This window comes from Carettochelys insculpta, chromosome 3 (genome assembly GCF_033958435.1).
Source record: "Carettochelys insculpta isolate YL-2023 chromosome 3, ASM3395843v1, whole genome shotgun sequence".
Taxonomy (NCBI): Eukaryota; Metazoa; Chordata; order Testudines; family Carettochelyidae; genus Carettochelys; species Carettochelys insculpta.
Window position 1 is genome coordinate 122,026,256 of NC_134139.1, and position 15,509 is coordinate 122,041,764.

At 42.2% G+C, this 15,509-nt stretch overlaps 1 long non-coding RNA gene across 1 annotated transcript in view; it reads right to left on the bottom strand.

Annotated features, from left to right (window-relative positions):
* Positions 1-1,055: 1,055 nt before the first annotated feature.
* The window catches only part of LOC142010757 (uncharacterized), a 45,852-nt gene continuing 31,398 nt past the window's right edge, over positions 1,056-15,509 (bottom strand). Inside the window, exons 2-3 of the long non-coding RNA XR_012644871.1 lie at positions 5,111-5,199; positions 1,056-1,113 (exon numbers count right to left, since the gene is read on the bottom strand). This is a non-coding gene — a long non-coding RNA (uncharacterized LOC142010757). The remainder of the gene's footprint in view (positions 1,114-5,110; positions 5,200-15,509) is intronic.

A 15,509-nucleotide genomic window follows, 5' to 3' on the forward strand; every position in this document is an offset into this window, starting at 1 on the left:
AACTAAGCTAGTATACTTCTGTGACCACTTGAGGTCTCTTCCAGACCTAGTATTCTATGAGTCTATGGAGACCCATGCTAATTTGAAGGCAGAGGACAATACCAACTGCATACAGCAAAGAGAACTTGTGATGCACAGAACCACAAAATGGCAGTGCTAAGAACAGCAGCGGAGTCAATGTGGGTAACCATGTCTCTTGCATAACACATGGGAACATTCATTGCCAGGGAGAGGACCAGGCACGTGGTTATACACAGTCCAGTACCTTAGTACACTCATCCCTTGTTTAACGAGTACTTGACTTATGAGTACTCGCTAAAACAAGGGACATAAACGCACACCTTTGTTTACTAAAAGAGTGAACCTACTCTGCTTCTACGAGCCAGCAGGAGGGTCCATGGTTGGGGCGCAGGGAGACCCGCAGCCCCGCGTCTGGAGCTGAGCCAGCCATGGGGTTTCTGGCCAGGGCACAGGGAGACCCTCAGCCCCACGGCTGGAGTTGAGCCAGACAAGGGTTCCCTGGACGGGGCATGGGGAAACCCCAGCCCTGATGACCCGCTTTGAATACCCCTGGCCTGCAACTCTTCATGAACCCCCCAGCCCCACCCACTCCCAACACCCACCCAGGCCCAGAACCCCTCAGCCCACCCCACACCCCACAGGTACTGCACCTGTTCCAATACCTCCGCCCCCCCGGGTTCACTTACCTTTCAAGCTGCATGCTGCCATTCCTTCCTGCAGTTAGGAGCATGAGGAACCAGTCAGAGACTTTCACATGTATTTAATGGTAATTTAGTGTCCCTCATCAGTTTTCGTCTATAAGCAGAAAGTTGGGAACCAATTGTGCTCGTATAGCGAGGGATGAGTGTACATGCACCAGTCCAGACATAGCCACAGAAAGCAGGAAAAAAACCCAAACTATAAATAAAGTCTCTTAAAGAGTGATGGAAGTCACAGTGCAAGGGACATTTAAAACTAACCTGGACAATTTACTATGATATAAGAAACAAGGCTGTCGTAGCAGAAAATGGACTAGCCCTTAGAGATCCTGTACAGGGTCTATGAAGCTGTGAGAATTCAGGTTTCCTTATACTGTGCTTCATCCAGCTTCAACTGAAATCAAAGAAAAGATTTTTGTGAGTTCAGTAAGAGTTCATTCTGACCCATTGTCCAATCAATGTGACTAAGCTTTAACTGGAGGCACCATTCTTTTGTATTAAAAATAAAGGAGAAACTATCACATAAAAAGAATAAAGAATATCTGCACAAAAAGAAAGAAGTCAAAGAACTACTTTTGTCTGTTCACAAAAAGGGCAGTGGGAACATGATTTTCAAATCTGTCTTCTTCCTGTTTTGCTCCTTTTTGCTATTTTTCTTTAAAAAATCATCACAATGGTGGGAGAACAGCAAGAAGTCCTGTGGCACCTTATAGACTAACATATTTTGGAGCATAAGGTTTCATGGGCAAAGACACGCTTCATCAGATGCATGAGTGGGAGGATGGTTTCAGAGGGCTATTTAAAGAGTGAGGTCCCAGTAAAAGGGAGGGCCATAGCTGACAACTCTGGCCCAGGGCTGACCACTCTGGCCCTCCCTTTTACTGGGACCACACTCTTTAAATACCCCCCTGAAACCATCCCCCTACTCATGCATCTGATGAAGTGGGTCTTTGCCCACGAAAGCTTATGTTCCAAAATATCTGTTAGTCTATAAGGTGCCACAGGACTTCTTGTTGTTTTCGAAGCTATGGACTAACATGGCTACCTCTCTGATACTCATCAAAATGGTGATTCTTGTTACTAAAATGAGAACTGTTTGAAGGATGAAAATTCCACTTCTCAAAGGATGTCAAAGTTTGCATTGGTTCTGACTGGGAACAGAATCTGGACATTTAAAAATTCTCTGCAAAAACAATTTTTTGTGGGGAAATTATTAGAATTATTGTTCTGATAAATCAAAATATTTTGACAAAATCAAATGTTTTGTTCAGATTTTGACCTTTTTTTTTTCTTGGGGAAAAAAAAGAAGAAAAAGAAAAAAGAAATTCAAAATGGAAATTTATTGAAAGGAAGAGCCAAAAGGCTTTACTTCCAGAATATCAATACAGTGTATTTTGGAGGTTGTCAGAATTCTTTCCCCCTTTGCTCCAAAATGAAATGTCACTAAATTTGACACAATATCACAAAGCATTTAGATTTCAAGTGAACTGCATTCTCCTGTCAAAAAAATATTTTCATCCAAGTTTTCCTCACCAGCAGTATTACAAAGAATATATTTTGACTGATGCTTAAAATTAATACTCAGAAATGTTTTGAGATTCTTGGAAAGTACAGAGATTCTTCATCTTGAATCTATAAAAGTACCTTTCTGGCATTGCTAGTTTCTTGGACAACCCACATATCCAGGAGCTTATTATACTTAAACTTGTAGGACATGAACAATATGAAAAGATTTTAAATTTAGACAAAATAAGGCATTTTACATGATTCAAGAATCATCCCCAGGCTGTGTTAGGGAAAGGAGGGTATGGTGGCTTTCCTACTTATAGTTGTCTACAGCAACTGCTTTAGGTTCATCATAAATAGCAATCAAATTTCATATCCCTGGACATTTCTTGTGCCTCCCTGGATGCATCCCATCTGACCCAAATTAAATTCTAACATTTTCCATTTACCATATCCTGGATAGTTGAACCCAAGCACAGTTAACAGTGGATTCAAAACAGGTTCCATATCTGCAAGACTAATATATTCATCTGTTCAGTGGACACGTTGCTGTGCCAAAGTCCCACCTTCACAATGGGACAGGTAGTAGACTCATAGATCTTTAGGATCAGATGAGACCACTGTGATCATTAAATGACCTTCTGCACACTGCATGCCACCAAACCTCACACACTTACTCCTGATCTTTGGATGAATTACTGAAATCCTCAAATTATACTTAAAAGACTTCATGTTACAGAGATTTCACTGTTTGCAGTAGTTTAAGACTGTAAGCAACCTGTGATGCAGAGGAAGGCAAGACAACCAAACAAACCAATAGGTCTGACCCAGGGGAAAATTTCTTCCCAATCAAAACAATCCATTATACCCTCAACATCTAGGCAAGAACTAGCAGGCAGACACATGTGAACTACTTATTTGTAGCAACTCACTTATCTGAAGAAGTGAGTCTTAGTCATGAAAGCTCATTGCCTAATAAATGAATTTGTTAGTCTTTAAGGTGCTATAGGACTGCTTGTTTTTTGTGAAGCTACAGACTAACATGGCTACCCCACTTTGTATATGGTGCCACCACCAGTTCACACTAAGGGTTCCTGGTACATTAGTGTGACTGGAATAAATATCTGTTCTCCACAGATAGCAGTTCTGCCCATCTGGACAATTCTAATGACCAGTTTCTGAACATTCTCAGGCCTTTACGCTATTAAGCAGCACTTAACACAAACTTTATTGAGCCACATTATCTGCTGATGTGCTGTCATTCTGGAATTAAAATCACCTAGTTCTAATCCCTAGCTGCAAATGATCGATAAATAATATCAAAATCAAGTCTGTATTAACCTATATGCGTTTTGTGTACTTGCACAGGCATCCCCCCATCTCAGTGGGAAGGAAGGGAGTTCTGACTGGAAGGGGTTGAACTTTACATATTACAGACCAGCTCGGGATATCAGGACTAGGAAGAGAACAAGGCTGAATATCACTGGCTTGGCGTATGATGGTGGGGAGGGGATGGGGGGTTGGACCCTGCCTTCATGTTGTGGAAAGATTCAACAGACTGGTGTGGGGAAGCAGGCCTGCTTTCTTGGGTGAGTGTGGCGTGAGCTCTCTACGGCTACGTCTACACGTGCACCCAACTTCGAAATAGCTTATTTCGATGTTGCGACATCGAAATAGGCTATTTCGATGAATAACGTCTACACGTCCTCCAGGGCTGGCAACGTCGATGTTCAACTTCGACGTTGCTCAGCCCAACATCGAAATAGGCACAGCGAGGGAACGTCTACACGCCAAAGTAGCACACATCGAAATAAGGGAGCCAGGCACAGCTGCAGACAGGGTCACGGGGCGGACTCAACAGCAAGTCACTCCCTTAAAGGGCCCCTCCCAGACACACTTTCATTAAACAGTGCAAGATACACAGAGCCAACAACTAGTTGCAGACCCTGTATATGCAGCACGGACCCCCAGCTGCAGCAGCAGCAGCCAGAAGCCCTGGGCTAAGGGCTGCTGCCCACGGTGACCACAGAGCCCCGCAAGGGCTGGAGAGAGAGTATCTCTCAACCCCCCAGCTGATGGCCGCCATGGAGGACCCCGCTATTTCGATGTTGCGGGACGCGGATCGTCTACACGTCCCTACTTCGATGTTGAACGTCGAAGTAGGGCGCTATTCCCATCCGCTCATGGGGTTAGCGACTTTGACGTCTCGCCGCCTAACGTCGATTTCAACTTCGAAATAGCGCCCAACACGTGTAGACGTGACGGGCGCTATTTCGAAGTTACTGCCGCTACTTCGAAGTAGCGTGCACGTGTAGACGCAGCCTAAAATTCCCCTCCATCCCTCCTGGGCCACCCAGCCCCTGGGGAAAGTGAAAGTGTATGTGCCCACCCAGCCCGCCTCAACTCCCATAGTGGACAGGGACCCACTCTTTTTTTCTCTGATAGTGTTCCAAATACACCAGGTGAGATCATCTGTTGGCATAAAGTATCAGAGCCCCCTTGAAGCCATAACTTTACATCAGTTTATACCAGCTGAGATATGGTCCAATATTCTGAAAAATAACCCATGCAGCTTTTCTTTACTCAGTTCTGAACTAACATTCCCCCATTAAGGTTAAAAAAAACCATACAGAACCCATGCAAAGCACAAATATAAAACAATCGGAGCTTAACCAAGTGCACTAAAGTGGGGTTTAGCTTTTTCTTGTTTTACCATTTGTCCTTGTATCATGGCAGATTGTGGCAAGGACACTTAAAATGGTAGACCTGGTAGAAGATTTTAATATTTTAAGACATAAAATCATTAATTTTGCAAAAAGTCAGAAGCTGAAGAGAAATTATCAGTTTAAAAACCATGTAGCACTGTCTATGCAAAAAAAACCTACCAGGCATTTGCTTTTCCACTCTGTCAGTTCGATTGTTCATCAGCTGTCTGAGAGTTTGCACTGATGCAGTGAAGGGACTCGGTAAAAGTCTGGAAAGAGAGAGTGAATAAGTGATGCTTGGGTTTTAGACCAGCTCTACAAATGCACAGTAAACCCAACCACTTAATAATAATAATAATAATAATAATAATAATAACAATAATAATAAAAAGTAAAGATATGATGTCCTATTTCAGGAAACTACAAGAACAATAATATATCCTTGACTAGTTCTTTAGCACTTCAAATTTCTGCAGTGAAAGTAACAGTCTTAGGGATGGCACTGAAAAGGATAGACATAGGAACACACATAGAAAATGAATAATCTGACACTAAAATTAACACAGCAGGATAGAGAACCTTCTGCTGTAAATTAATGGAACTTCTTGGGCTTTAATTCACTGATTTATACGACATGATGAGCTGGTTCATATGGTTTATTTTTTCTATTTTCTCCATTTTTACAATTTACATTGAATTTTCTGCTAGTCAATCTAGCTAAGAAAACCTTGATCTCCAGTAATCAGTTTGTCAACCTTAATATTATTTCTGAGCTCATTGTCCATCACACAAACCTAGCTAAAATATTGTTCAGTACTTTGAGATCATTTTGGGATATATTAAAGCTAAGAAAATCCTTCACTAGAGAAAATATGTCAATTACATTACTGTATCTTCTCTTTGCTGAGCAGCAACAGGTATCTGAGGCCTTACAAGTTAGTCTTGCAATGGAGGAGAAATCAGTGATATTCAGCTTGGGCATATTCCAAAAACTGGGGAAGACTAACACCATGCAGAATGTCATTTTAGGACTGAACATTTGCTCACACTATGAGAAAAATGTGTAAGAACACATGAAACAACATCATCTGGTAACACCTGCACTAAAATATTTTAGTAACATTTTACTAAATGGATTGTGAAGGAACACACATACAAGGAAAAAGATCCATAGAAAGAGACCTCTTCCAATAAATAATTTCCATGAAAGAAAGATATTCTAGACTAACTAGACGTAGAAGAGTCAGTAATAATGAGGGTGAAAAAAAATACATTATGTGCCAGTAAGTCTCAGTGTTTAATAAATGAAGGTTTCCAGCATAAATAGGAAAAGAGTGCAGGACACTTTTTTGTATTTAGTTTTTCCTTGATGTAGGTTTAACTGTGCTTCCCTCAAGTCAATTCTGATGTTCTTAGAATTCATTCACTGATTTGTAAAGATTAGATGAACAGTTTGGGTGAAAAATATTTGGAGTATGCTGCTATGCATAAGCTGCTTACTGTACCTGTTCACTATTCATGATCAGCTATGCTACTTATGTTCCTTTTTGTCTCCCTGTTAGATGATTGAAGAATTGTAAGATTTTGTTTTGGGCATGAACTTTCTGATTAATAATCCTTTGTGTTAAAATATTTGGAACTCTCAAGAAGCACAAACATATTTGCAAATACCTGGAAGTTGCACAAATTCTGATACATTATTAACAATAAACATTTATATTACAGCCATGCCCAAATGCCTCAAGAATCACAGCATCCCACAATACTCAGCTTTTATTTGCAAACACACTTGCAAAAGCACTTATAACACACCATTCTTTAAAATCAACTATATTGCAGCTGAATGGGAGCTGTTGATGTCGGAGAGGTTGGTACAGTTTTAGTGGAGAGTTTACTGATTGGCTATGTCTACATGAGAAGCTTCTTTCAACAGAAGTCACTGTCCAAAGGGATTTCTGGGCAAACTTTTGTCGACAGATTGAGTCTACACATAAAAGCAGATCTAAAGAGCAATCCGCTCGATCAACAACTGCTGACTGAAAGGTCTGAACACAGGGCTTCCTGGTGAACTGGAAACCCTGTCTGTTGACAAAAGGGTCCGAGAGCATCTACATGGCTATTTTATTGAAAGAACACTGTCAAGAGAGGAACTATACTTGAACGGGGAGAGGTGTAACACTGCTGACGAATGTGCTGGGTGTTGTTGACAAACTAGCAACAAAGCATATTTTGCATGTAGACACTCCATGGTTTATCCCCAACAAAAGCTCAGTTTTGCCAGAAGAAAGCCTCTCATGTAGATGTAGCCATTGCCAACTGGTATGGTAGGAATTAAAAGTGTATAATAATGTCCCTAGTAAACAATGCAGATGATAAAGAGAAATGCATTTCTGGGGCCATGTCTACACTAGCCCCAAACTTCGAAGTGGCCACGCAAATGGCCATTTCGAAGTTTACTAAAGAAGCACTGAAATGCATATTCAGCGCTTCATTAGCATGCGGGCAGCCACGGCACTTCGAAATTGACGCGCCTCGCCACCGCGTGTCTCTTCCCGACGGGGCTCCTTTTCAGCTGATGGGAATAAGGGGACTTCGAAGTAGGCGGGGTACTTTCGAAAAGGAGCCCCGTCAGGACGAGCCGCGCAGCGGCGAGGCGCATCAATTTCGAAGTGCCGCGGCCACCCGCATGCTAATGAAGCACTGAATATGCATTTCACCACTTCATTAGTAAACTTTGAAATGGCCATTTGAGTGGCCATTTCAAAGTTTGGGGCTAGTGTAGATGTAGCCTGGGTGTATCTTAGGGTATGTCTATATAGCAGTGTTCTTCCAAAATAAACTATTCCAGAAGAGCTGTTCCAGAATAGCTTATTTGAAAATAATGCTGTGACTCAAAAAATGCATTTTGAAATAGCACTTAGGTGTTTTGAAGTACAGCATCTACACACAATACAGCTATTTTGAAATAGAGCCATTGGATGCGCTAGGGCTTATTTTGACATAGGCTGTATTCCCTGTCTTAACAGACCCTACTTTGAAACAGCTATTTCAAAATAGGTGCTAGTCCTTGTGTAGTGAGGTTTACTTACTTTGAAATAAGCCAGACACTATTTCAATTTTTTTTTCAAAATAGTGGTTGGGTTGTGTAGATGCCAGGAATATTATGTCAAAATAATGGCTGTTATTTCAAAATCCCTTTGCTGTGTAGACATGCCCTTAGTGAAGGAAAATTTGGGTTTTGACTAAATTCATGTTTTAATTAACAGTACCTTACTGTGGAAAATTTTGATTATTTTGCTGAAAGCCCACTCTGGCCGTGTCCCAGGTGGCTGAGTAGCCTTGTGGCTAGATAACCAAGTAGACAGGCCAAAATGGGAGCAGGAAGAGGGGCTGTGGTCCTGGCCCAGAGACCCTGAACCACTCCCTTACTATTACTTAGCTTTGGGTGTGGCCCCCAATAATCTAAGTTCTCCCTTAGTGGGGTCTCTTAGGGATCCCCCCACTTTTACCAGAGAGATTGGGTGGGGGCTTATGTGTTCCTGTGGCAGCTAAACAGGTAAACTGTGGTTCCTCTTCTGAACCTCCTCCAGTCTCCTGGCAAGTCAGCCCCAAAATGGGTCAGGCTATTTACTTCACTTCTCTCTCCAGGCCCTTCTTCTGACTCTATCACACCCCCAATATCAGCTTCCAGCTGGAAATGAATATTTTATCTGAAAACAAAGACTTGGATGGGATATTCCACCGAGGTTCAGTGGGGTGTTCCATTTTTTATATCTGCATCTTCTGTCAGATAGGCTCCCCAGACAGGCTTTTTGTCCCAGGATGTACTGTGGCCACAATTCACCCCCTCCTCTCATTAGGTGGGAGGGTTTTGATGGCACCAGAGAAGATGTACTCCAGCCAGGCAGCCTGGCCAACAGAGAAGAAAGCTGGTGAAGAGTACCCCAACTGAAACTTCCATGAGGCACAGAACAGTGTGTTTTTTCCAAATGGAACTGCTTTTTTGTGGCCAAAATATATTTGAATTTTCCACTGAGTTAATATTTTCCAGAGGCAGGGGGATTTCAATCAGCTCTACCTTCTGCCTGTCCAGAGATAAAGTTTCTGAGGTCAAAATATCAAGTGTAGTGTATGGAACAGCATTCTTTGTCCTCACCCTGACTTGGGCATTCCTTTATCTATTTCTGTGGTCACCTGATAACAAGAAGGATGTCTTCTTGTTACCCTCCTATTTGTGAGTCAGTTGATGGCTGACCAGCGTGACTGTGGAGTTGCAGGTCTTATGGCTAAAGGGGCAGGTACAGGCACCTGTTGGAGGGGTGTGGGGCATTTTTTGCTGCTCTTGTCTCAATCTCTGCCTCTCCTTGTCTTTGCTGTGGTGGGACCTCTCTGATTGTGCCACCCACTCATGGATTACCATTCTCCACTGGGGATGGTCCTTGGCAAGGGTCTCCAAAGTGTTGACACTTAAACTGCACTTTTTTCATGTGTGAATTCAGCTTGTACTTAAATTGCTTCCTCTGGGATCAAAGGAGTTAATATCCACTGAGAAAGAACAGTATCAGCTACTGAGTCACTGGCTCCATTTCTTACAATGCCAAGCCATGCCTTAGATATCTTTTACACACTGACCTAGTCCAGCCTGTCTCAGCATAACAGTTTGAAGGACATCATAATACAAGAATGCGTGGCTGCAAGTTCAGGCAAGATAATATTTCTGCGAAGGCCCAGCTCCGAGCATGTTATATACAGCATGTGAGTTAATCAGCATGTCCTCAGACAGAGATTATTAGCTAGATCATAGTTAAAAGGACAGACAGATGATTTAAGAATCCTAGTTAGAATGAACAACAAAATGTTTCTTTTAAAATTTCACACACATCTAGTGTTTAATAAACCCCATCTTGAAGACCCAACATAGTGTGAATTGAATGCTGGAGCATCTGTATTGAATCAGAATTTGGCTCTGTGGAGGTATATGAAACCCTTCGACCATATTTAGCTAAAACTCCCATTGAAAACACAGGGAGAGCTAGTCTGAGTAAAAGGGCAACGATGGAGTAAAATTTCTCGATATTTGATAGCCATCACTTCCTTGTGTTTTGCAGAGAACTATGGCTGCATCTACACTATGAACTAAAACTGAGTTTATAAAAATCTATTTATTAATGCTGGGGTTTATCCATTATATTTTGAGCATTGTCGCCTTCCCACATGCCCCCCCCCCCATAAAATCAACTTATTACTGCCACACACAAGTACCTTAAATCAAGTGCTGCAACAGTGCATTGTGAGAACCTATCCCACAGTTCCCTGAGCCCTGTAGCATTCTGGCTATTTTCACTGGTGCAGCATGAGAAAAAGTGCCCCACAAGTAGATGTGGGTATCTGACTACTTCTTCCCACATTTCGTTCCTCTTTTTCCCCTGCTGTGTTGAACAAATGCCCCTTTTTTCAGACAGGGGCCTTTATAAGAGATGTGCTTTTTATAGTTAAGGGGAGGGAAGGGGTAGTAAACCTGTCCCACTTGATAGGATTTTGAAAACAGGAAGAAAAAGCACTGGATCTTTGCAGGCTTGGATCTAGATTTAGCCCTCCTGGCAAAAAAGACCCTCAGAAGAAGAATATGGTTCAGTAGACACAGGTGCTACACTGAAAATGCAATGAATCACCTGAAACAGTTATGGCTTGGGGCAGCTAACAGACCCTTGGCTACAGCCAGCCCCAAAAATCATGACTTCCCAGGGAGACCCACCACCTGCTCCTATTAATAGCATGCACAGGTTTGGATCTAGGTTTGGACCTCAGTCTGGATTTAGGCCTCCTGTAAAAGAAGACCCTCAGAAGAAGAATATGTTTAAGTAGACAGGGGTGCTACACTAAAACTGCAATGAATCATTGAAACAGTTACAGCTCGGAGAGGCTAAAAGACCCCAGAATATAGCCAGCCCTGACAATTGTGTCCTCTGAGAGAGAATTCCACTGGGCAGCTTAAAGACCCCAAACTACAGCCAGGTTTAGACCTGCCAAAACAGACCCTCAGAACAAGAATATTCCTCGCTGCAAGCCTTACTTCGAGAGGTAAATGTATGGCTACTACATTGCCTTCATTGAAACAGTTATGGCTTGGAGCATCTAAAAGACCCCTGGCTACAGCCAGCGCCCAAAAATCATAACTGCCAAGGAAGACTTCCCCTGGGTGTCTGAAAGACCCCCTACTACAGCTGGCACTGAAAATTGTGACTGCTGAGTGAGACTTCCCCTGGGTGGCTAAAAGACCCCTCAGCTACAGCCAGCTCCTTGGCCTTGGGCTAAAGTACATCCAAAAATTTCCTCTCAGAGAACAGCCACACTAGTGACAAAGTATTTTCCTCCATTGCCCAAAAATTGTGACTGATGAGGGTGACTTATCCTGGCCAGCTACAGGACCCTCACTGCACGCAAGCTGCCTGACACCTTGCGCAGCACATCCTTTTATGGATTTGGGGTCAAGCCACATGATGCGGCTGGGTGCAGGAAAATTCCAGACTGTGTGGTGCCTCCTGGGGGAGGGAAAGGAGGGGATGTGGGGTGAGGACAAAATGTAAATGAGTAAAGAGAAGTTTCTTGTCCAAGCAGGACCTCCACCTGCAGACTAGCTGCCACATGATGTGTGTGAGGGAAAGTTCCAGAATGCGTGGCACCTCTCGGGGGGGGGGAAGGGAGGGAATGTGGGGAGAGGGACAACATGTCAATGGATGAAAAGAAGTTTCTATCAGACAAGCACGACCATCACCCACAGCCTATCTGCCACATGGTGCAGGGGGGCAGCAGCTGGTACCAGGCAGTACACAAAAATAGGCAGGTACCAGAGGTAGACAGTGAACCACACACCCCACAGCTGTGCTACTAGCAAACAAAAAGAAAGAAGATTTTTCAGCCTCTCATGACCCTAGAGCCACGGGCTTCCAGGTGCCGAAATGAAACAGTCTTCCTGTTGCCTAATTCCTCCGCGTCTGAGAGCAGTGGAGATGGAAGAGACCAGAGAGGAGAACAGTGGGGCACATACAGGATATGTCTGGAGGCTAATGAATTTGATTTAAAGGCATGGCGCTGTCTGACTACCCTTCACTTGGAATTTTAAGTTCGAACTCAATGCTACACCGGTCGTGTTACTATTATATTGTGATATCAATATTATGTCGATTTTAGTGCTCCATAAATTGAGCTAACAGAATTTACAGTGAAGACAGGCACTTGGTAAAATCAGGCTACAAGACCTAAAATTGATATTATCTTGTAGCATATACATAGCCATTTTCATCAACTTAGGAATTCACTGAGGGGTCTAAGGACTGGATAAAGATATAGCAGTGTAAGAAAATCCCTTGAAGAAACAAAGGCAAGAGCGCTATCTAATTACACATTTCTAAAAGAGAAGAAAAAGAGACGACATTTAAATATTTTGTGCACAGTCCTGTGGTTATTATTTTTTGCCATGTTATTTGTGGTTCTATGCAGGCTCAGAGTAGTTTTGTGCTATAGACTTGTCAGATATTTCTGCCCCACAAATGCCAGATGAAAATAATAATAAAAAATGCTTAAAACTGTATCTAATCAGACTAAATTACAGAGTAACAACCTGAGCTGTGAAATGATAGTCCTACATCAAATCGTCAGTGACCCATTGGCTTGGAAGTTTATGCCAGAGAAAACAATGTACTGTAAGAGGAATTGACATTAAGCCAAGCACTCACTGCCCTGCTGGTGACTGACAGCTGGTAAGCAGCGAAAACTCAACTACCCTTTCAGTAATGGATTCTAAATTTCATGGAGTGGAGGACTCCATACAACCTAATCATTTTACCTGTCCCCACTGCCTCACTCAGTCCTCAAAAATGATACTAGATTCATTGGGTGAGTTTCATTCAGACTCTTACACATACAATATTTTATGTAGAAATGTTAGGTGCCATATACACGAGGGCTACGTTTACACTTGCCCCCTTTCTTTGAAGGGGGCATGGTAATTAGGGTGATGGGAGATTATTAATGAAGTGCTGCGATGCATATGCAGCACTTCATTAGGCAAATTCTCCCCTGCGGCAACTTCAAAGTGACAGACTTTGAAATGGCGGCATGCCATGTAACCACAGGCACTTCGAAGTGCCCGCACTACTTTGAAATGCATTTACTCCCCAAAAGGCATGGTATGCTGACATTTGAAGTTTGACACTTAGAAGTTGCCAGGAGGGAGAATTTGCCTAACGAAGTGCTGCATGTGCATCGCAGCACTTCATTAGTAATGTCCCATTGCCCTGATTACCATGCCCCTTTCGAAGAAGGGGGCAAATGTAGACATAGCCTAGGTGATAAGCCTCTCTTTATAACAGTTCGCTTCTTTGGAATTTCTAAATATTACTGGTAAGATTTTCCTAATTAGAAAAGTGTTGCATCCACCCTGGGGGAATTCTATAGTATACCTTGTCTTGACAGATAAAGAGGAACTGACTACAGAATGAAAATTAATGGGAAATGATCATATCTTAATTACATTTATAATGTGTAAACTGATTGAAGTCCAGACCGGTGATGTAGTGTTTGGTGCTTTTAAAAGCTTGGTTTCACAAAGCCATAAACAATTGTGAGCCATATGAGCTCGGAGGAAAAATTTCTTGAGAAAAATGCAAAGAATAACTGGAAATTGTTTAGTAACAGACAGGTAGCCGTGTTAGTGTGTATTCTGACAAAACAACCCAACAATCATGTAGCGCTTTAAAGACTGACAAAATAATTTGTTAGGTGACGAGCTTTCTTGGGGCAGATCCACCTGTTCAGATCTGGCCTGATACCTAAAAAACCAAAATGAATTAAAAAGACAGTATTGGTTAAAATAAAACCAAACAGTCCTGGATTATAGAGGAAAAGGTGGAATCAATATAGTATCACAGAGGCCATTTCTACACACGCTACTTGTTCCAAAAGCAGCATGCTAATAAGTGGCCTGGAAAATGCCAATGAGGCACAGATGTAAATTTACGGTGCCACATTAGCATACGGTCACTTGAAGAAGTTCTTCCAGACTCCAAAACAGCATGTAGAAGCATGGCCCCTGGGGGATCTCCCAGAAGGAAATCCTCCTTCTGGAAACCCCTTCTTCCTGAAAATTTCCTTCCAGGAGATCCCCCAGGGGCTGCGCTTCTACACACTGTTTTGGAGTCCGGAAGAAAAAGGAAATTAGTATTAATGAATACAAATCAGTATCTAGGAATTGTAGGAAACTGATAAGGAAATAGAAGGAACACTAGGGCTACGTCTACACTAGGCCAAAACTTTGAAATGGCCATGCAAATGGCCATTTCGAAGTTTACTAATGAAGCGCTGAAATACATATTCAGCACCTCATTAGCATGCGGGTGGCTGCGGCACTTCGAAATTGATGCGGCTCGCCACTGCATGGCTCATCCAGAAGGGGCTCCTTTTTGAAAGGACCCTGCCTACTCCGAAGTCCCCTTATTCCCATCTGCTCATAGGAACAAGGGGACTTCGAAGTAGGTGGGGTCAATTTCGAAGTGCCGCAGCCGTCCGCATGCTAATGAGGCGCTGAATATGTATTTCAGTGCTTCATTAGTAAACTTCAAAATGGCCATTTGCATAGCCATTTCAAAGTTTTTGGCTAGTGTAGACACGGCCTAGGAGGAGAGGAAGGTGATCAGGAACAGTTACCAGGGATTTGGCAAACATACGTCAGTCATGATTGCCTTTTATAATGAGATAACTGAATCTGTAGCTATGGAGAAGGTGATGGATGTGATATACCTTGACTTTAGCAAAGCTTTTAATACCATCTCCTATAGTATTTCTGCTGGCATATTAAGGAAGGTTGGCCTGGAAGAATGGACTATAAGGTGGATAGAAGCTGGCTAGATGGTCAGACTTTATTTAAAATCACCATGTCTGGATAACTCCCAAGAATTATAAAAGAGCTGGCTAAAGAGGTTGGCATTAATGGTGGATCATTAATGTTGATTTTTAATCAATCTTGGAACAATAGGAAAGTTCCAGAAAACTGGAAGAAAGAGAATATTAAGCCAATATTTAAAAAGGCTAACTGGGATGTGCTAGGTAATTACAGACTAGTTAGCCTGTCATTTAACCAGAGCAAGATAATTGAGGGGCTGATCTGTGACTTGAATAAAGAACTCAAGGACTGTAATATGATAAATAAAATAATTAACCCAATCGGGTTATGAAAAATCAGTTCTGTAAAGCTAACTTGATTTTTATGAGATAGAGTTGAAATAGAGTTGATGTCACATACTTAGACTTCTGGAAGGCATCTGACTTGGTACTTCATGACATTTGAATTAAAAACATAGAGTGGTATGAAAAGAACTTAACACACATGGATAACTGGTCTCAACCCAGCATTGTAAACAGACAATCATCCCTAAAATGGGTGTGTCTTCACAGAGACTCGCAATTCACTATTTTACAATTTTATTAATGACCTGCAAGAAAACAAAATAATCAGTGAATATTTACAAAGGACACAAAAACTGTGGAATTGTAAATAATGGAGAGAATTGGTCAACAATAC